The sequence below is a fragment of the Phocoena phocoena genome, chromosome 3, assembly GCF_963924675.1.
Source record: "Phocoena phocoena chromosome 3, mPhoPho1.1, whole genome shotgun sequence".
Classification (NCBI taxonomy): Eukaryota; Metazoa; Chordata; class Mammalia; order Artiodactyla; family Phocoenidae; genus Phocoena; species Phocoena phocoena.
Window position 1 is genome coordinate 128,733,126 of NC_089221.1, and position 23,513 is coordinate 128,756,638.

Below are 23,513 nucleotides of genomic sequence, written 5' to 3' on the forward strand. Positions count from 1 at the left end.
AGTGGTTGAGAGTCCACCTGCCGATGCAGGGGACAGGGGTTCGTGCCCGATCCGGGAAGATCCCACGTGCCGCGAAGCGGCTGGGCCCGTGAGCCATGGCCTCTGAGCCTGCGCGTCCGGAGCCTGTGCTCCACAACGGGAGAGGCCACAACAGTGAGAGGCCCGCGTACCGCAAAACAAAAACAAAACTATATATATATATATATATATATATATATAAAACAAATAACCAAATACATGTCCTTTGGTCATTTTTTAAATTGGATTATTTGTGGGTTTTTTTTTTTTTTTGCTATGGGGTTTATGAATTCCTTATATATTTTGGATATTAACCCCTTATCAGATATATGGTTTACAAATATCTTCACCTGAATAAACATTTTTCTGAAGAAGACATACAAGTGGCCAGTAGGTATATGAAAAGGCACTCAAATCACTAACCATTAGGGAAATGCAAAATCAAAACCACAGTGAACCACTTCATACCTATTAGCATGGCTATTATGAAAAAGATAAGAGACAGTAGGTGTTGGTGAGGATGTGGAGAAAAGGGAACACTTCTACACTGTTGGGGGGAATGTAAGTTGGTGCAGCTACTATGAAAAACAGTATGGAGGTCCCTAAAAAAATTAAAAATAGAACTACCATATGATCTAGAATTTCCACTTCTGTGTATGTATCCAAAGGAAACAAAATCAGTATATCAAAGACATATCTGTACTCATGTTCATTGCAGCGTTATTCACAATAGCCAAGATATGGAAACAACCTAAGTGTCTGTTGATAGATAAATGGATAAATATACATGGTATGTATATACAGTGGAATATTATTCAGTTATAAAAAAGAAGGAAGTCCTGCCATTTGCAACAACATGGATGAACCTGGAAGACATTATCCTAAGTGAAATAAGTCTGACAGAGAAAGATAAATACTGCATTGTATCACTTATATGTGGAATCTGGGGGAAAAAAAGCCGATTTCATAAAAATAGAGAGTAGAATGGTGGTTGCTAGGGGGCTGGGGAGAGGGGAAAATGGGAAGATGTAGGTCCAAGGGTACAAAATTTCAGTGATAAGCAAAATAAAATCTGAGGATCTAATGTACAGCATGGTGACTATAGTTAATGATATGATATTGTACACTTGAAATTTGCTGAGAGGATCACACACATACACACACACAGAGTTAACTATACAGTGTGATGGATGTATTATCTTGATTGAGGTAATTATTTCATAATCCAATGACTATGTATACAAAATCATCTTCTTTTTATTTAAACTATATATACAGTTACATTTGTCAATCATTCTTCAGTAAAGCTTGAAAAAATTACCAAATACATAGAAGCAGACCATGTTAGGGCCAATGATGAGACCAGGAATTCTGATTAATCTCATTCTGTGCATTTAAGTTCTAACCAACCAACCAACCAACCCAGCCTTGATAAGTATTGTTCAACCTAGGTAATCTGCCCCTCGATTGAAGAAGTTAAGCTGGCCTCTGGCAGAGTTATGAGATTGGGTAGGTTTATCTTTGCTGCCTGCCCACTGGCAGAGCTTGTGCCTCTTTTTATCTATCTCATGGGGTGTAGAATGATTGACATTTGGAATTGGAAAGGTCCTAATATTCCAAATATTCTCCCTGTTCTTAAGAGGAAACCAAGGATAAGAAAGGTTATGTGGCAGTAAAATATAGTCAAGCCAGGACAATAATATAAATTATATTACTCCTTGTCTGACTTCATATTTTTTTATTAATCAAGTTTTAAATCATTGATGTGCCATTAATAGGTTTGTACAAGGAACTGAGTGCCAGAAAAGGACAGATCACTCATTCTATATACATATATCAGAATGACTACCTCCATCAGATTAGAAGGAGAGAAGTAAGTCAGGTTTACATTTATTAAAAGGAATCTGAGGAATAATTTTCTCATTTTGTAACTGAGGAAGGCCGCAGAGGGAGGAAGTATTTTGGGGGTAGTCTGGAGATAGCTGTAATTAATTATGAGAAGATGATGGACTGACTTGCTGTGACAACTTGGCTAGGCTAAATATTCAGCTATTTAGTCAAATACTAATCTAGGTATTTGAAGGTATATTTGAAGGTATTTTATAGATGTTGTTAACATCTACTATCAGTTGACTTTAAGGAAAGGAGGTTACCTTTGGTCATGTGGATGGGCTTCACCCAATAAGTGAAAGGCCTTTAGAGCAAAGACACATTTCCAAGGCTTCCCTGGTGGCACAGTGGTTGAGAGTCCGCCTGCCGATGCAGGGGACACAGGTTCGTGCCCCAGTCTGGGAAGATCCCACATGCCGCGGAGCAGCTGGGCCCGTGAGCCATGGCCGCTGAGCTTGCGCGTCCGGAGCCTGTGCTCTGCAACGGGAGAGGCCACAGCAGTGAGAGGCCCATGTACTGCAAAAAAAACAAAAAACAAAACACATTTCCAGAGCAAAAACACAGAGGATGAAACTCTGTCTCAAGACTGCAACTCAACTCCTCTTGAGTTTCCAGCCTGCTGGCCTGCCCTACGGATGTAGGACCTACTAGTCTCAGTGATTGTGTGAGCCAAATCCTTAAAATAAATCTTTTTATGCACACACACAGGCCCCATTGATTCGTTTCTCTGGAGAAGCCTGACTGATACCCTTGCCTAGCAAGGTACAGGAGTGCTGGAAGCTGGAGTTATGTCTTGACTTTGCCAGTAACCAGTTAGGTGAACTAGGTCAGTCTCTAGACTCTTTGAGGGCAGAGACTGCCTTTCCCTTACTGATGTTTCCCTGGCACTTATGTAGTACTTGGCATACAGTGGTGCTCAGTTAGGTATTTGGTGGGTGAATGAGTGATCTTCCTTTTTCTGGGTCTCAGTTTTGATTTCTGTAAGATGAGGATGTTGGTCTAACTAGGTTCTCTGAGGCTCTTCCAGAAATGTAGAGTGGCAATTAAGAGACTGGGGTCTTTTAGGCATAATGGGTTTGGATCCTAGCCTTACCACTTAATGACCTTGGGTGAGCTACTTTAACTACTCTGGGTCTCAAGTTTGTCACCTGCAAAAAGGGAGTTTTAGCAATGCCTCTATCGTTAGACTTGTGGTGAGGATTAAATGAGGTGGTGCTTAGTGCTGAGTGCTGTGCTGGCCCAGAAGACATATCACTAGGTATTAGCTACTGTCACCACCACCACCAGCACCATCATCATCATCATCATCTATCCTTGTGATTCACTATCTCTTAGCCATCTTTCTCTAGGGTTCTGATTCTCTGGAGAATGTTCTGCCTGGGGAACAGGGATAGAAGAGGTGTATATACAACTACCAAAAGTTAGAAGTTGAATCTGTTGTAGTTTCTTAGGACAGGGCCGAAAGTAAGCTCATCACACGAGATGAACTGTGCCAAAGCACAGCAGTAGAGGGCTGCCGCTCGCTCAGGCAAAACAGCGCCGTCTGTCTTGCTGTGGTAACTTTTATTAAAGCATTATCTAGGTTTACACTTGAAGACTTGTTTTCTTAACATTTCAGAAGTGCCAAAGCAGCAGCCTATGTTTTTATTAATTATGCAAGCAATAATTGGCTTTCGTGAGCCCCTGCCGTGCTCCGTCCTTGAGCGCAAAAGCAGCACAAAGTTCCCACCATTATTTTGATTATACTGAACTAGCACAAGGACATCTCCTTGCGTTCCCACCACTCTGTTTATACTGAGGACATCTCATGGATCAGTGCCCAAAGCACTCAGTGCTTCTTTTGCAGGCCCCCGGTTTGCCGGGGGTGGGCGCTCGAAGCATTCAGAGCTGTTCACAACTCTGGCTTATTCGCATGCCCCCGGTTTGCCGGGGGGGGCTCAAAGCAATCAGGACTGTTTGCAGTTCTGGCTTATTCGCCAGCCCCCAGTTTGCTGGGGGGGGGCGCTCATGGGTCACGTCTCCTTTCCATGTCCTCAGTTATCCCACTACAGAATCAGAGGGCCAATGTGAAGGCTGAGAAGGACACAGCAGCCAGAGAAAGTTGGTACTCAGTGTCTCAGAAATTCATAGGTAAATTCTGGTATTGTTGGATGTTTTATAAACTTCCTTCCATAGAGGGAATTCAACTCACTGTGTCATTGGCCCTGAGCCTGCAAGTACATGAATGCTTGGATGACGAGGAGTCAGAGTGATCTTGCAGCAGAGATTGGTGTGGTTGAATTGAATTTACCGAGCATGTACAACTAGACCTCATAGTCTTAGGGCAAGTTTCACCATGGTCCCTTGCCATTTCTACAGGAAGTAGAGGACCTGGGTATAGAGCAGCATCATTTCCTGACTCAAGTTACCTAGCAAGTTGATGGAACAGAGAGAACTTGACTTTGCAGACTCTGATTGCTTTGTCCAATCTGTGCTGCTAGAGCCAGGACCTGCAAGCCTGGGCCCTCTCTCTCTTTGTGGATAAGCCCTAGGAAGGCAACGTGACATGTAGGATCCAGGAGCTGGTGGTTCTCTTTCTGACTATATGGTCAGGCCACTCAAGATGGCTGTTCTCTTGCTCTCTGTACGCCCCCTGCCCGACCAGTGCCTGCTGTACCTCTGCCCTACGCACGTGACTGACCTTCCTACATACTTGCCCCAGGCCCCAGCTAGTGATAGTTCTTATCAAAGGGGCAGTGAGGGGTGTGCCCCTCTGCTAGTTTCCCTGGTAACCGATGAGCCAACCTGACATCAATTCCCCCTATAAATGGCGCCCCCCCACCCCCAGCAAAGACTGCCACCATGTCCTGTTTGCTGTCTGCCACACATGGTGGGGTGTTGCTCTAGGACCTTGCTTCAGACATGTAAGCTCCCTATCCATTAAACCATTGATGTCTCTGTTGCTAACTCCAGGCTCTTTCTTCGGTCTTAAAGCTGGGCAAGCACAGGCCTTGTAGGCCTGCAGCGTACAGCCCAACAATGACTCTCCCACTGGCTAATCCCTTCCCTCCTCTGGGTCTCAGGTTCCCTACCTGTTTAGTGAGGACATGGGTGTAAATGATGTGTATATTTCCTTCTAGCTTCAAAAGTCTAAGCTCTTGAGTGACACATGTGTCCTAACACTCTAAGTGGTTTAGATATGTTATTTTATTCCATTCTCACAATAGATTTGGCAGGTATATGTATTATTCCTATTGCATAGGTGACAAATTGAGGCTTAAAAAATTAATTGAATGGCCTAAGGTCACACGGCTGATAAGTGGCAGTGCTGGGTTTCAAACCCAAATTTGTATGATGTCCAAATCCATGTTTATAAATATAGTCTCTCCAAAAGATTTGTCTAACAAAGGTGTGAAGAACTCTGGATCAGGGTTGCCTGCGATGTTCATGCATGAAACACTATTATTTCTGTTTATTCTCCCTGGAGCATATCCTGCTCTGTCCCAATACACTCAACCCTTCTTTTCTGGGCAAGGCAGATGGAGGGGCGGGAGCACGTGCGAGTCTTTTCAACACAGCAGAGACATCAGTGCTTCCTCCTGTTTTCCTTGCTGGTCTGGGTCACAGCCAAGTGTGCTGCCCAAGACATTTGGCAGACTAACCTCAGGTTCAGTTACAGTGTGTAAAGAATAAGTAAATAGATCAATGGGCAACGTAACAAGGTGAAACATGAACTCAGCCCTTGTAATGTATTACACCCTGAGCAATGGGATTTGGTGTGAAATGGAGTTGGGGGCATGCTGGGTCACAGGTAGGAGCTGGAACTCAAGCTTTGTTTCTCATCTACGAAATGAATCAGGTTGGGTACCAGGGTCACAGGAATTTCCCATGAGGAGACCCTGAACACTATTCCACGGGGAGAACCGTAAAACATCTGTCTAGATTTGATACTAAGTCAGAAACCAGAGTGGGAACCAGGCATCTAAAATTCTCCCAAAAGTCTGCTGCTGTCTCAACCAGCTGCATACTCTGTATCATGTTGTCCTATGTTATTGTCTTCACATCACCTAACATCACCTGACATTATTTTGTCCATTTATTCATTTGCTTATTTACTGTCTGTCTCTCTGACCAGAATATAAGCATTTCAGAGCCCGAACCTTATCTGTTTTGTTCACTGTTGGATCATCAGCTTCTAGAATAGTTGGTTCAATCTTTTCTCTAGGGGACATCTGAAAGACACCAGGCAACTGGTAGAGATGTAGATTAGTTTTGTTCTTTTTCTTGGGCACTGACCAAACACCTTTAAAGATCATGAGATTATAGGGGAAACGAAAAGTTTGGATAAAAATTGCTATACTCCCTCTCTGATCTAAGCTTCAATACACTATGATCTGTCTTCTAAAAACTCCCTTCTAGTGCTAGTGAATGATTTTATATGCTTAAATTTACAAGTTTATGGAATTTATAGAGAGTAACCAGGGAAAAGAAGGTTATATTTTATTGTTTTTAACATCTTTATTGCAGTATAATTCTTTTACATTGTTGTGTTAGTTGCTGCTGTATAACAAAGTGAATGAGCTATACATATACAGATATCCCCATATCTCCTCCATCTTGCATCTCCCTCCCACCCTCCCTATCCCACCCCTCTAGGTGGTCACAAAGCACTGAGGTGATCTCTCTGTGCTATGTGGCTGCTTCCCAGTAACTATCTATTTTACATTTGGTAGTGTATATATGTCAATGCCACTGTGTCACAGCTTTCCCTTCCCCTTCACTTTGTCCTCATGTCCATTGTCTACATCTGTGTCATTATTCCAGTCCTGCCCCTGGGTTCTTCAGAACCTTGTTTTTTTTTTTTTTTTTTTAGATTCCATATATATGTGTTAGCATACAGTATTTGTTTTTCTCCTTCTAACTTATTTCACTATGTATGACAGTCTCTAGGTCCATTCACCTCACTACAAATAACTCAGTTTCGTTTCTTTTTATGGCTGAGTAATATTCTATTGTATATATGTGCCACATCTTCTTTATGCATTCATCTGTCAGTGGACACTTGGGTTGCTTCCATGTCCTGCCTATTGTAAATAGTGCTGCAATGAACATTGTGGCACATGACTCTTTTTGAATTATGATTTTCTCAGGGTATATGCCCAGTAGTGGAATTGCTGGGTCATATGGTAGTTCTATTTTTAGTTTTCTAAGAAACCTCCATACTGTTCTCCATAGTGGCTATATCAATTTACATTCTCACCAACAGTGCAAGAGGATTCCCTTTTCTCCACACCCTCTCCAGCATTTATGGTTTGTAGATTTTTTGATGATGGCCATTCTGACGAGTCTGAAGTGATACCTCGTTGTGGTTTTGATTTGCATTTTTCTAATGATTAGTGATGTTGAGCATCCTTTCATGTGTTGGTTGGGAATCTGTATATCTTTGGAGAAATGTCTATTTAGGCCCTCTGTCCATTTTTGGTTTGGGTTGTTTGTTTTTTTGATGTTGAGCTGCATGAGCTGCTTGTATATTTTGGAGATGAATCCTTTGTCAGTTGCTTCATTTGCAAATATTTTCTCCCATTCTGAGGGTTGTCTTTTCGTCTTGTTTATGTTTTGCCTGCTGTGCTTTTAAATTTCATTAGGTTCCATTTGTTTATTTTTGTTTTTATTTCCATTTCTCTAGGAGGTGGATCAAAAGGATGTTGCTGTGGTTTATGTCATAGAGTGTTCTGCCTATGTTTTCCTCTAAGAGTTTTAGAGTGTCTGGCCTTACATTTAGGTCTTTAATCTATTTTGAGTTTATTTCTGCGTATGGTGTTAGGGAGTGTTCCAATTTCATTCTTTTATATGTAGCTGTCCAGTTTTCCCAGCACCACTTATTGAAGAGGCTGTCTTTTCTCCATTGTATATTCTTGCCTCCATTATCAAAGATAAAGTGACCGTATGTGCATGGGTTTATCTCTGGGATTTCTATCCTGTTCCATTGATCTGTATTTCTGTTTTTGTGCCAGTACCATACTGTCTTGGTTACTGTAGCTTTGTAGTGTAGTCTGAAGTCTGGGCGCCTGATTCCTTCAGCTCCGTTTTTTTTTCTCAAGATTGCTTTGGCTATTCAGGGTCTTTTGTGTTTCCATACAAATTGTGAAATTTTTTGCTCTAGTTCTGTGAAACATGCCATTGGTAGTTTGATAGGGATTGCATTAAATCTGTAGATTGCTTTGGGCATTATAGTCATTTTCACAATTTGATCCTTCTAATCCAACAACATGGTGTATCTCTCCATCTGTTTATATCATCCTTAATTTCTTTCATCAGCATCTTATAGTTTTCTGCAGGCAGGTCTTTTGTCTCCTTCGGAAGGTTTATTCCTAGGTATTTTATTCTTTTTGTTGCAGTGGTACATGGGAGTATGTCCGTAATTTCTCTTTTAGATTTTTCATCATTAGTCTATAGGAATGCAAGAGATATCTGTGCATTCATTTAGTATCCTGCTACTTTACCAAATTCATTGATTAGCTCTAGTAGTTTTCTGGTAGCACCTTTAGAATTCTCTATTTATAGTATCTTGTCCTCTGCAAACAGTGACAGTTTTACTTCTTTTCTGATTTGGATTCCTTTTGTTTCTTTTTGTCTCTGATTGCTGTGGCTAAAACTTCGAAAACTACGTTGAATAATAGTGGTGAGAGTGGGCAACCTTGTCTTGTTCCTGATCTTAGTGGAAATGGTTTCAGTTTTTCACCATTGAGGACAATGTTGGTTGTGGGTTTGCCATATATGGCCTTTATTATGTTGAGGTAAGTTCCCTGTATGCAAACTTTCTGGGGAGTTTTTATCATAAATGGGTGTTGAATCTTGTCAAAAGCTTTTTCTGCATCTATTGAGATGATCATATGGTTTTTGTCCTTCAGTTTGTTAATATGGTGTATCACATTGATTGATTTGCGTATATTGAAGAATCCTTGCATTCCTGGGATTAACCCCACTTAATCATGGTGTATGATCCTTTTAATATGCTATTGGATTCTCTTTCTAGTATTTTGTTGAGGATTTTTGCATTGATGTTCATCAGTGATATTGGCCTGTAGTTTTCTTTTTTTTGTGACATCTTTCTCTGGTTTTGTATCATGGTGATGGTGGCCTCATTGAATGAGTTTGGGAGTGTTCCTCCCTCTGCTATATTTTGGAAGAGTTTGAGAAGGATAGGTGTTAGCTCTTCTGTAAATGTTTGATAGAATTTGGCTCTGAAGCCATGTGGTCCTGGGCTTTTGTTTGCTGGAAGGTTTTTAATCACAGTCTCAATATCAGTGCTTGTGATTGATCTGTTTACATTTTCTGTGTCTTCCTGGTTCAGCCTCGGGAGGTTGTGCTCTTCTAAGAATTTGTCTATTTCTTCCAGGTTGTCCTTTTTTTTTTTTCAGGTTGTTCATTTTATTGGCATATAGTTGCTTGTAGTAATCTCATGATCCCTGTATTTCTGCAGTGTTGGTTGATACTTCTCCTTTTTCATTTCTGATTCTATTGATTTGAGTCTTCTCCCTTTTTTTCTTGATGAGTCTAGTTAATGGTTTATTAATTTTGTTTATCTTCTCAAAGAACCCGCTTTTAGTTTTATTGATCTTTGCTATTGTTTCCTCCATGTCTTTTTCATTTCTTTTTTTTTTTTTAAATCTTTATTGGGGTATAATTGCTTTACAATGGTGTGTTAGTTTCTGCTTTATAACAAAGTGAATCAGTTATACATATACATACGTTCCCATATCTCTTCCCACTTGCATCTCCCTCCCTCCCACCCTTCCTATCCCACCCCTCCAGGCGGTCACAAAGCACCGAGCTGATCTCCCTGTGCTATGTGGCTGCTTCCCACTAGCTATCTACCTTACGTTTGGTAGTGTATATTTGTCCATGGCTCTCTCTTGCTTTGTCACAACTCATCCTTCCCCCTCCCTATATCCTCAAGTCCGTTCTCTAGTAGGTCTGTGTCTTTATTCCTGTGTTACCCCTAGGTTCTTCATGACATTTTTTTTTCTTAAATTCCATATAAATGTGTTAACATATGGTATTTGTCTTTCTCTTTCTGACTTACTTCACTCTGTATGACAGACTCTAGGTCTATCCACCTCATTACAAATAGCTCAATTTCGTTTCTTTTTATGCTGAGTAATATTCCATTGTATATATGTGCCACATCTTCTTTATCCATTCATCCGATGATGGACACTTAGGTTGTTTCCATCTCCGGGATATTGTAAATAGAGCTGCAATGAACATTTAGGTACATGACTCTTTTTGAATTATGGTTTTCTCAGGGTATATGCCCAGTAGTGGGATTGCTGGGTCATATGGTAGTTCTACTTTTAGTTTTTTAAGGAACCTCCATACTGTTCTCCATCGTGGCTGTACCAGTTCCCATTACCACCAGCAGTGCAAGAGTGTTCCCTTTTCTCCACACCCTCTCCAGCATTTATTGTTCATTTATTTCTTATCTGATCTTTATAATATTTCCTTTGCTAACTCTGGTTTTTTTGTTGTTGTTGTTGCTGTTCTTCTTTCTCTAATTGCTTTAGGTGTAAGTTTAGGTTGTTTATTTGAGATTTTTCTTGTTTCTTGACATACAATTGTATTGCTATATACTTCCCTCTTAGAACTGCTTTGCTGCATCCCATAGGTGTTGGGCCATCGTGTTTTCATTGCCATTTGTTTGTAGGTATCTTTTGATTTCCTCTTTGATTTCTTCAGTAATTTCTTGGTTATTTAGTAGCGTATTGTTTAGCCTCCATGTGTTTGTATTTTTTACAGTATTTTTCCCGTAATTGATATCTAGTCTCATAGTGTTGTGGTTGGAAAAGATACTTGACACAATTTCAATTTTCTTTTTTTTTTTGACATTTTATATAATTTCTTTTACTCATTTTCTTTTGTGATCTTTTATTTTAAAAGATATATTTGACCAGTATCCCGAGAATACTAGAATTGCAACATGTAATTATTGCAAAAATTATTAATCAGATATCCTATGTATATATGTATTAAGCTAAACAAATGCATTTTTATTTCTATGTTGCACATTATCAGAACTAGAAGTGAATCGTTGTAATGTCATAGATATTTTCTGTAAGTTTTAATTCAGTTAAAATGAGCTCCTTAATAATTGTCTTTTTTGTTTGTTTGTTTGTTTCTCACATCACTCTGTTATTGGTGAAATCAGTCATACAATCAACTGGGTCATTCCATTATTGGATGACTTGAATAATATATATATATATATATATATATATTTTATACAGCAGGTTCTTATTAGTCATCAATTTTATACACATCACTGTATACTTGTCAATTGCAATCGCCCAGTTCATCACACCACCACCACCATTCCCACCCCTGCTGCTTTCCCCCCTTGGTGTCCATACGTTTGTTCTCTACATCTGTGTCTCAATTTCTGCCCTGCAAACCAGTTCATCTGTTCCATTTTTCTAGGTTCCACATATATGAGTTAATATATGATATTTGTTTTTCTCTTTCTGACTTACTTCACTCTGTATGACAGACTCTAAGTCCATCCACGTCTGAACAAATGACCCGATTTCGTTCCTTTTTATGGTTGAGTAGTATTCCACTGTATGTATGTAACACATCTTCTTTATCCATTCGTCTGTTGATGGGCACTTAGGTTGCTTCCATGACGGGGCTATTGTAAATAGCGCTGCAGTGCACATTGGGGTGCATGTGTCTTTTTGAATGATGATTTTCTCTGGGTATATGCCCAGTAGTGGGATTGCTGGATCATATGGTAATTCTATTTTTAGATTTTTAAGGAACCTCCATACTGTTCTCCATAGTGGCTGTATCAATTTACGTTCCCACCAACAGTGCAAGAGGGTTCCCTTTTCTCCACACCCTCTCCAGCATTTGTTGTTTGTAGATTTTCTGATGATGCCCATTCTAACTGGTGTGAGGTGATACCTCATTGTAGTTTTGATTTGCATTTCTCTAATGATTAGCGATGTTGAGCAGCTTTTCATGTGCTTCTTGGCCATCTGTATGTCTTCTTTGGAGAAATGTCTATTTAGGTCTTCTGCCCATTTTTGGATAGGGTTGTTTGTTTTTTTGATATTGAGCTGCATGAGCTGCTTGTAAATTTTGGAGATTAATCCTTTGTCAGTTGCTTCATTTGCAAATATTTTCTCCCATTCTGAGGATTGTCTTTTGGTCTTGTTTATGGTTTCCTTTGCTGTGCAAAAGCTTTTAAGTTTCATGATGTCCCATTTGTTTATTTTTGTTTTTATTTCCATTTCTCTAGGAGGTGGGTCAAAAAGGATCTTGCTGTGATTTATGTCATAGAGTGTTCTGCCTATGTTTTCCTCTAAGAGTTTGATAGTGTCTGGCCTTACATTTAGGTTTTTAATCCATTTTGAGTTTATTTTTGTTTATGGTGTTAGGGAATGTTCTAATTTCATTCTTTTACATGTAGCTGTCCAGTTTTCCCAGCACCACTTATTGAAGAGGGTGTCTTTTCTCCATTGTAGATCCTTGCCTCCTTTGTCATAGGTTAGTTGAACATAGGTGCGTGGGTTTATCTCTGGGCTTTCTATCTTGTTCCATTGATGTATGTTTCTGTTTTTGTACCAGTACCATATTGTCTTGATTACTGTAGCTTTATGGTGTAGTCTGAAGTCAGAGAGTCTGATTCTTACAGCTCTGTTGTTTTCCCTCAAGACTGCTTTGGCTATTCTGAGTCTTTTGTGTCTCCATACAAATTTAAGAGTTTTTTGTTCTAGTTCCGTAAAAAATGCCATTGGTAATTTGATAGGGATTGCATTTAATCTGTAGATTGCTTTGGAAAGTATAGTCATTTTCACAATATTGATTCTTCTAATTAATTCTTCTATCATCTTTAATTTCATCAGTGTCTTATCGTTTTCTGCATACAGGTCTTTTGTCTCCCTAGGTAGGTTTATTCCAAGATATTTTATTCTTTTTGTTGCAATGGTGAATGGGAGTGTTTCCTTAATTTTTCTTTCAGATTTTTCATCATTAGTGTATAGGAATGCAAGAGATTTCTGTGCATTAATTTTGTATCTTGCAACTTAACCAAATTCATTGATTAGCTCTAGTAGTTTTTTAGTGGCATCTTTAGGATTCTCAATGTAGAGTATCATGTCATCTGCAAACAGTGACAGTTTTACTTCTTCTTTTACAATTTGTATTCCTTTTATTTCTTTTTCATCTTTGATTGCTGTGGCTAGGACTTCCAAAGCTATGTTGAATAATAGTGGCGACAGTGGACATCCTTGTCTTGTTCCTGATCTTAGAGGAAATGATTTCAGTTTTTCACCATTGAGAATGATGTTTGCTGGGGGTTTGTCATGTATGACCTGTATTATGTTGAGGTAGGTTCCATCTATGCCCACTTTCTGGAGAGTTTTTATCATAAATTGGTGTTGAATTTTGTGAAAAGCTTTTTCTGCATCTGTTGAGATGATCATATGGTTTTTATTCTTCAGTTTGTTTATATGGTGTATCACATTGATTGATTTGCATATATTGAAGAATCCTTGCATCCCTGGGATAAATCCCGCTTGGTCATGGTGTATGACCTTTTTAATGTGTTGCTGGATTCTGTTTGCTAGCAATTATTGAGGACTTTTGCATCTATATTCATCAGTGATATTGGTTTGTACTTTTCTTTTTTTGTAGTATCTTTGTCTGGTTTTGGTATCAGGGTGATGGTTGCCTCATAGAATGAGTTTGGGAGTGTTCCTTTCTCTGCAATTTTTTGGAAGAGTTTGAGAAGGATGGGTGTTAGCTCTTCTCTAAATGTTTGATAGAATTCACCTGTGAAGCCATCTGGTCCTAGACTTTTGTTTGTTGGAAGATTTTAAATCACAGTTTCAATTTCATTGCTTGTGATTGGTCTGTTTATATTTTCTATTTCTTCCTGGTTCAGTCTTGGAAAGTTATACCTTTCTAAGAATTTGTCCATTTCTTCCAGGTTGTCCATTTTATTGGCATAGAGTTGCTTGTAGTAGTCTCTTAGGATGGTTTGTATTTCTGTGGTGTCCGTTGTAACTTCTTCTTTTTCATTTCTAAGTTTATTGTTTTGAGTCCTCTCTCTCTTTTTCTTGATGAGTCTGGCTAATGGTTTATCAATTTTGTTTATCTTCTCAAGGAACCAGCTTTTACTTTTATTGATCTTTGCTATTGTTATCTTTGTTTTTATTTCATTTATTTCTGCTCTGCTGAAATCTTTATGATTTCTTTCCTCCTGCTAACTTTGGGTTTTGTTTTTTTTCTGTAATTCCTTTAGGTGTAAGGTTAGATTGTTTATTTGAGATTTTTCTTGTTTCTTGAGGTAGGCTTGTATAGCTATAAACTTCCCTCTTAGAACTGCTTTTGCTGCATCCCATAGGTTTTGTTTGGATCATCGTGTTTTCATTGCCATTTGTCTCTAGGTATTTTTTGATTTCCTGTTTGATTTCTTCATTGATCTCTTGGTTATTTAGTAATGTATTGTTTAGCCTCCACATGTTTGTGTTTTTTACATTTTTTTCCCTGTAATTCATTCCTAATCTCATAGCATTGTGGTCAGAAAAGATGCTTGATATGATTTCAATTTTCTTAAGTATACTGAGGCTTTATTTGTACCCAAGATGTGATCTATCCTGGAGAATGTTCCATGCGCACTTGAGAAGAAAGTGTAATCTGCTGTTTTTGGATGGAATTTCCTATAAATATCAATTAAATCTATGCAGTCTAGTGTGTCATTAAAAGCTTCTGTTTCGTTATTTATTTTCATTCTGGATGATCTTTCCATTTGTGTAAGTGAGGTGTTAAAGTCCCCCACTGTTCTTGTGTTACTGTCGATTTCTTCTTTTAGAGCTGTTAGCAGTTGCCTTATGTATTGAGGTTCTCCTATTTTGGGAGCATATATATTTATAATTGTTATATCTTCTTCTTGGATTGATCCCCTGATCATTATGTAGTGTCCTTCCTTGTCTCTTGTAACGTTCTTTATTTTAAAGTCTATTTTATCTGATATGAGTATTGCTACTCCAGCTTTCTTTTGACTTCGATTCGCATGGAATATCTTTCTCCATACCCTCACTTTCAGTCTTTATGTGTCTCTAGGTCTGAAGTGGGTCTCTTGTAGACAGCATATATATGGATCTTGGTATTTTTTCAACATCTTTATTGGGGTATAATTCCTTTACAATGTTGTGTTAGTTTCTGCTTTATAACAAAGTGAATCAGCTATACATATACATATATCCCCATATCTCCTCCCTCCTGCATCTCCCTCCCTCCCACCCTCCCTATCCCACCCCTCCAGGCGGTCACACAGCACCGAGCCGATATCCCTGTGCCATGCGGCTGCTTCCCACTAGCTATCTACCTTACGTTTGTTAGTGTGTATATGTCCATGACTCTCTCTCGCCCTGTCACAGCTCACCCTTCCCCCTCCCCATATCCTCAAGTCCGTTCTGCAGTAGGTCTGTGTCTTTATTCCTGTCTTACCCCTAGGTTCTTCATGACATATTTTTTTTTCTTCTTCAATTTCATATATATGTGTTAGCATACAGTATTTGTCTTTTTTTTCCTGACTTACTTCATTCTGTATGACAGACTCTAGGTCTATCCACCTCATTACAAATAGCTCAATTTCGTTTCTTTTTATGGCTGAGTAATATTCCATTGTATATATGTGCCACATCTTCTTTATCCATTCATCCAATGATGGGCACTTAGGTTGTTTCCATTGCCGGGCTATTGTGAATAGAGCTGGAATGAACATTTTGGTATATGACTCTTTTTGAATTTTGGTTTTCTCAGGGTATATGCCCAGTAGTGGGATTGCTGGGTCATATGGTAGTTCTATTTGTAGTTTTTTAAGGAACCTCTATACTGCTCTCCATAGTGGCTGAACCAATTCACATTCTCACCAGCAGTGCAAGAGTGTTCCCTTTTCTCCACACCCTCTCCAGCATTTATTGTTTCTAGATTTTTTGATGATGGCCATTCTGACTGGTATGAGATGATATCTCATTGTAGTTTTGATTTGCATTTCTCTAATGATTAATGATGTTGAGCATTTTTTCATGTGTTTGTTGGCAGTCTGTATATCTTCTTTGGAGAAATGTCTGTTTAGGTCTTCTGCCCATTTTTGGATTGGGTTGTTTGTTTTTTTGTTATTGAGCTGCATGAGCTGCTTATAAATTTTGGAGATTAATCCTTTGTCCGTTGCTTCATTTGCAAATGTTTTCTCCCATTCTGAGGGTTGTCTTTTGGTCTTGTTTATGGTTTCCTTTGCTGCGCAAAAGCTTTGAAGTTTCATGACGTCCCATTTGTTTATTTTTGTTTTTATTTCCATTACTCTAGGAGGTGGGTCAGAAAGGATCTTGCTGTGATTTATGTCATAGAGTGTTCTGCCTCTGTTTTCCTCTAAGAATTTGATAGTTTCTGGCCTTACATTTAGGTCTTTAATCCATTTTGAGCTTATTTTTGTGTATGGTGTTAGGGAGTGATCTAATCTCATACTTTTACTTGTATCTGTCCAGTTTTCCCAGCACCACTTATTGAAGAGGCTGTCCTTTCTCCACTGTACATTCTTGCCACCTTTATCAAAGATAAGGTGTCCATATGTGCGTGGGTTTATCTCTGGGCTTTCTGTACTGTTCCATTGATCTATCTTTCTGTTTTTATGCCAGTACCATACTGTCTTGATTACTGTAGCTTTGTAGTATAGTCTGAAGTCAGGGAGCCTGATTCCTCCAGCTCCTTTTTTCGTTCTCAAGATTGCTTTGGCTATTCGGGGTCTTTTGTGTTTCCATATAAATTGTGAAATTTTTTGTTCTCGTTCTGTGAAAAATGCCAGTGGTAGTTTGACAGGGATTGCATTGAATCTATAGATTGCTTTGGGTAGTAGAGTCATATACACAATGTTAATTCTTCCCATCCAAGAACATGGTATATCTCTCCATCTATTTGTATCCTCTTTAATTTCTTTCATCAGTGTCTTATAATTTTCTGCATACAGGTCTTTTGTCTCCTTAGGTAGGTTTATTCCTAGATATTTTATTCTTTTTGTTGCAATGGTAAATGGGAGTGTTTTCTTGATTTCACTTTCAGATTTTTCATCATTAGTATATAGGAATGCCAGAGATTTCTGTGCATTAATTTTGTATCCTGCTACTTTACCAAATTCATTGATTAGCTCTAGTAGTTTTCTGGTAGCATCTTTAGAATTCTCTATGTATAGTATCATGTCATCTGCAAACAGTGACAGCTTTACTTCCTCTTTTCCGATTTGGATTCCTTTTATTTTCTTTTCTTCTCTGATTGCTGTGGCTAAAACTTCCAAAACTATGTTGAATAAGAGTGGTGAGAGTGGGCAACCTTGTCTTGTTTCTGATCTTAGTGGAAATGCTTTCAGTTTTTCACCATTGAGGATGATGTTGGCTGTGGGCTTGTCATATATGGCCTTTACTATGTTGAGGAAAGTTCCCTCTAGGCCTACTTTCTGCAGGGTTTTCATCATAAATGGGTGTTGGATTTTGTCAAAAGCTTTCTCTGCATCTATTGAGATGATCATATGGTTTTTCTCCTTCAATTTGTTAATATGGTTTATCACATTGATAGATTTGCGTATATTGAAGAATCCTTGCATTCCTGGAATAAACCCCTCTTGATCATGGTGTATGATCCTTTTAATGTGCTGTTGGATTCTGTTTGCTAGTATTTTGTTGAGGATTTTTGCATCTATGTTCATCAGTGATATTGGCCTGTAGTTTTCTTTCTTTGTGACATCCTTGTCTGGTTTTGTTATCAAGGTGATGGTGGCCTTGTAGAATGAGTTTGGGAGTGTTACTCCCTCTGCTATATTTTGGAAGAGTTTGAGAAGGATAGGTGTTAGCTCTTCTCTAAATGTTTGATAGAATTCGCCTGTGAAGCCATCTGGTCCTGGGCTTTTGTTTGTTGGAAGAGTTTTAATCCCAGTTTCAATTTCAGTGCTTGTGATTGGTCTGTTCACATTTTCTATTTCTTCCTGATTCAGTCTTGGTAGGTTGTGCATTTCTAAGAATTTTTCCATTTCTTCCAGATTGTCCATTTTATTGGCATAGAGTTGCTTGTAGTAATCTCTCATGATCTTTTTTATTTCTGCAGTGTCAGTTGTTACTTCTCCTTTTTCATTTCTAATTCTATTGATTTGAGTCTTCTCCCTTTTTTTTCTTGATGAGTCTGCCTAGTGGTTTATGTATTTTGTTTATCTTCTCAAAGAACCAGCTTTTAGTTTTATTGATCTTTGCTATTGTTTCCTTTATTTCTTTTTCATTTATTTCTGATCTGATTTTTATGATTTTTTTCCTTCTGCTAGGTTTGGGGTTTTTTTGTTCTTCTTTCTCTAATTGCTTGAGGTGCAAGGTTAGGTTGTTTATTCGAGATGTTTCCTGCTTCTTAAGGTGGGCTTGTATTGCTGTGAACTTCCCCCTTAGAACTGCTTTTGCCGCATCCCATAGGTTTTGGGTTGTTGTGTCTCCATTGTCATTTGTTTCTAGGTATTTTTTAATTTCCTCTTTGATTTCTTCAGTGGTCACTTCATTATTAAGTAGTGTATTGTTTAGCTTCCATGTGTCTGTATTTTTTACAGATCTTTTCCTGTAATTGATACCTAGTCTCATAGCGTTGTGGTCGGAAAAGATACTTGATAGAATTTCAATTTTCTTAAATTTACCAAGGCTTGATTTGTGACCCAAGATATGATCTATCCTGGAGAATGTTCCCGAGCACTTGAGAAAAATGTGTATCCTGTTGTTTTTGGATGGAGTGTCCTATAAATATCAATTAAGTCCATCTTGTTTAATGTATCATTTAAAGCTTGTGTTTCCTTATTTATTTTCATTTTGGATGATCTGTCCATTGGTGAAAGTGGGGTTTTAAAGTCCCCTATTATGAATGTGTTACCGTCGATTTCCCCTTTTATGGCTGTTAGTATTTGCCTTATGTATCGAGGTGCTCCTATGTTGGGTGCATAAATATTTACAATTGTTATATCTTCTTCTTGGATTGATCCCTTGATCATTATGTAGTGTCCTTCTTTGTCTCTTCTAATAGTCCTTATTGTAAAGTCTATTTTGTCTGATATGAGAATTGCTACTCCAGCTTTCTTTTGTTTTCCATTTGCATGGAATATCTTTTTCCATCCCCTTACTTTCAGTCTGTATGTGTCTCTAGGTCTGAAGTGGGTCTCTTGTAGACAGCATATATAAGGGTCTTGTTCTTGTATCCATTCAGCCAATCTGTGTCTTTTGGTGGGAGCATTTACTCCATCTACATTTAAGGTAATTATCGATATGTATGTTCCTATTCCCATTTTCTAAATTGTTTTGGGTTCGTTTTTATAGGTCTTTTCCTTTTCTTGTGTTTCTTGTCTAGAGAAGTTCCTTTAGCATTTGTTGTAAAGCTGGTTTGGTGGTGCTGAACTCTCTCAGCTTTTGCTTGTCTGTAAAGGTTTTAATTTCTCCATCAAATCTGAATGAGATCCTTGCTGGGTAGAGTAGTCTTGGTTGCAGGCTTTTCTCCTTCATCACTTTCAGTATGTCCTGCCATTCCCTTCTGGCTTGCAGAGTTTCTGCTGAGAGATCAGCTGTTAACCTTATGGGGATTCCCTTGTGTGTTATTTGTTGTTTTTCCCTTGCTGCTTTTAATATGCTTTCTTTGTATTTAATTTTTGACAGTTTCATTAATATGTGTCTTGGCATGTTTCTCTTTGGATTTATCCTGTATGGGACTCTGTGCTTCCTGGACTTGATTATCTATTTCCTTTCCCATATTAGGGAAGTTTTCAACTATAATCTCTTCAAATATTTTCTCAGTCCCTTTCTTTTTCTCTTCTTCTTCTGGAACCCCTATAATTCGAATGTTGGTGCGTTTAATGTTGTCCCAGAGGTCTCTGAGACTGTCCTCAGTTCTTTTCATTCTTTTTTCTTTATTCTGCTCTGCGGTAGTTATTTCCACTATTTTATCTTCCAGGTCACTTATCCGTTCTTCTGCCTCAGTTATTCTGCTATTGATCCCATCTAGAGTACTTTTAATTTCATTTATTATTGTTCATTGTTGCTCGTTTCATCTTTATTTCTTCTAGGTCCTTGTTAACTGTTTCTTATATTTTCTCCATTCTATTTCCAATATTTTGGATCATCCTTACTATCATTATTCTGAATTCTTTTTCAGGTAGACTGCCTATTTCCTCTTCATTTGTTAGGTCTGGTGCATTTTTATCTTGCTCCTTTATCTGCTGTGTGTTTTTCTGTCTTCTCATTTTGCTTAACTTACTGTGTTTAGGGTCTCCTTTTTGCAGGCTGCAGGTTCGTAGTTTCCGCTGTTTTTGATGTCTGTCTCCAGTGGCTAAGGTTGGTTCAGTGGGTTGTGTAGGCTTCCTGGTGGAGGGGAGTAGTGCCTGTGTTGTGGTGGGTGAGGCTGGATCTTGTCTCTTTAGTGGGCAGGTTCACGTCTGGTGGTGTCTTTTGGGGTGTCTGTGGCCTTATTATGATTTTAGGCCGCCTCTCTGCTAATGGGTGTGGTTGTGTTCCTGTTTTGCTAGTTGTTTGGCATAGGGTGTCCAGCACTGTAGCTTGCTGGTCGTTGAGTGAAGCTTGGTGCTGGTGTTAAGATGGAGATCTCTGGGAGATTTTTGCCGTTTGATATTATGTGGAGCTGGGAGATCTCTTGTGGACCAGTGACCTGAAGTTGGCTCTCCTACCTCAGAGGCAGAGCCCTGACTCCTGGCTGCAGCAGCAAGAGCCTTTCATCCACACGGCTCCTCAATTTGGGATGACTCGTTGTCTATTCATGTATTCCACAGATGCAGAGTACATCAAGTTGATTGTGGAGCTTTAATCCGCTGTTTCTGAGGCTGCTGGGAGAGATTTCCCTTTCTCTTCTTTGTTCTCTCAGCTTACAGGGGCTTATCTTTGGATTTGGCCCTGCCTCTGTGTGTAGGTCGCTGGAGGGCGTCTGTTTTTGCTCAGACAGGACAGGGTTAAAGGAGCCGCTGATTCGGGGGCTCTGGCGCACTCAGGCGGGGGGGAGGGAGGGGCACTGCGTGCGGGGCGAGCCTGCGGCGGTAGAGACCGGCGTGACGTTGCAGCGGACTGAGGCCCGCTGTGCGTTCTCCCGGGGAAGTTGTCCCTGGATCCCGGGAACCTGGCAGTGGCGGGCTGCACAGGCTCCGTGGAAGAGGGGTGTGGATAGTGACCTGTGCTCGCACAGAGGCCCCTTGGTGGCGGCAGCAGCAGCCTTAGCGTCTCCCGCCCATCCCTGGGGTCCGTGCTTTTAGCTGCGGCTCGCGCCCGTCTCTGGGGTCCGCGCTTTTAGCCGCGGCTCGCGCCCGTCTCTGGAGTTCCTTTAAGCAGCGCTCTTAAACCCCTCTTCTCGCACGCCAGGAAACAAAGAGGGAAGAAAAAGTCTCTTGCCTCTTTGGCAGGTGCAGACTTTTCCCCGGACTCCCTCCCGGCTAGCCATGGTGCACTAACCCCTTCAGGCTATGTTCAAGCCGCCAACCCCAGTCCTCTCCCTGCGCTCTGAAATCCGAGCCTCACCTCGCAGCCCCGCCCGCCCCAGTGGGTGAGCAGACAAGCCTCTCGGGCTGGTGAGTGACGGTCGGCACCGCTCCTCTGTGCGGGAATCTCCCTGCTTTGCCCTCCGCACCCCTGTTGCTGTGCACCTCTCCGCGGCTCCGAAGCTCCGCACTCCGCCTCCCGCAGTCTCTGCCCGCGAAGGGGCTTCCTAGTGTGTGGAAACTTTTCCTCCTTCACAGCTCCCCCCCACTGGTGCAGGTGCCGTCCCTATTCTTTTGTCTCAGTTTATTCTTTTTTATTTTGCCCTACCCAGGTACGTGGGGGAGTTTCTTGCCTTTTGGGAAGTCTTAGGTCTTCCGCCAGCCTTCAGTAGGTGTTCTGTAGGAGTTGTTCCACGTGTAGATGTATTTCTGGTGTATCTGTGGGGAGGAAGGTGATCTCCGCGTCTTACTCTTCTGCCATCTTCAAGGTACCCCCTGGATCTTGTTTTTATATCCATTCAGCAAGCCTGTGTCTTTTGGTTGGAGCATTTAATCCATTCACATTTAGGGTAATTATCGATATGTATGTTCCTATCACCATCTTCTGAATTGTTTTGGGTTTGTTATTTTAAGTCTTTTCCTTCTCTTGTTTTTCTTGCCTAGGAAAGTTCCTTTGGCATTTGTTGTAAAGCTGGGTTGGTTTTGCTGAATTCTCTTAGCTTTGGCTAGTCTGTAAACATTTTAATTTCTCCATTGAATCTGAATGAGATTCTTGCTGAGTAGAGCAATGGTGGTTGTAGGTTTTTCCTTTTCATCACTTTAAATATGTCCTGCCACTCCCTTCTGTCTTGCAGAGTTTCTGCTGAAAGATCAGCTCTTAACCTTATGGGGATTCCCTTGTATGTTATTTGTTGCTTTCCCCTTGCTGCTTTTAATATTTTTTCTTTGTATTTAATTTTTGATAGTTTGATTAATATGTGTCTTGGCATGTTTCTCCTTGGACTTATCGTGTATGGGACTCTCTGTGCTTCCTGGGCTTGATTGACTATTTCCTTTCTCATATTAGGGAAGTTTTCAACTATAATCTCTTCAAATATTTTCTCAGTCCCTTTCTTTTTCTCCTCTTCTTCTGGGACCCCTATAATTCAAATGTTGTTGCGTTTAATGTTGTCCCAGAGGTGTTGAGACTCTCCTCAACTCTTTTGATTCTTTTTTCTTTATTCTGCTCTGTGGTAGTTATTTCCACTATTTTATCTTCCAGGTCACTTATCCGTTCTTCTCCCTCAATTATTTTGCTATTGATTCCTTCTAGTTAATTTTCAATTTCATTTATTTTGTTGTTCATGATTGTTTGCTCTTTCCTTCTTCTAGTTTCTTGTTAAACGTTTCTTGTATTTTCTCCATTCTATTTCCAAGTTTGGATTATCTTTACTATCATTACTGTGAATTCTTTGTCAGGTATACTGCCTATTTCCTCTTCATTTGTTTGATATATTGGGTTTTTACCTTGTTCCTTCATCTGCTGCATATTTCTATGTCTTCTCATTTTGCTTAAATTACGTGTTGGGGTCTCCGTTTTGCAGGCTGCAGTTTCATAGTTCCCATTATTTTTGGTGTCTGCCCCTAGTGGGTAATGTTTGTTCAGTGGGTTGTGTAGGCTTCCTTATGGAGGGGACTGGTTCCTGTGTTCTAGTGGGTGAGGCTGGATCTTGTCTTTCTGGTGGGCAAGGCCATGTCCAGTTGTGTGTTTTGGGGTGTCTGTGAACTTTGTATGATTTTAGGCAGCCTCTCTGCTAATGGGTGGGGTTGTGTTCCCGTCTTGCTAGTTGTTTGGCATGGAGTGTCAAGCACTGGAGCTTGCTGGTCATTGAGTGGAGCTGGGTCTTAGCGTTGAGATAAAGATCTCTGGGAGAGCTCCCACTCATTGATATTACGTGGGGCCAGGAGGTCTCTGGTGGTCCAATGTCCTGAACTCGGCTCTCCCATTTCAGAGGCTCAGGCCTGACACCTGACCAGAGCATCAAGACCCTGTCAGCCACATGGCTCAGAAGAAAAGGGAGAAAAAAAAGAA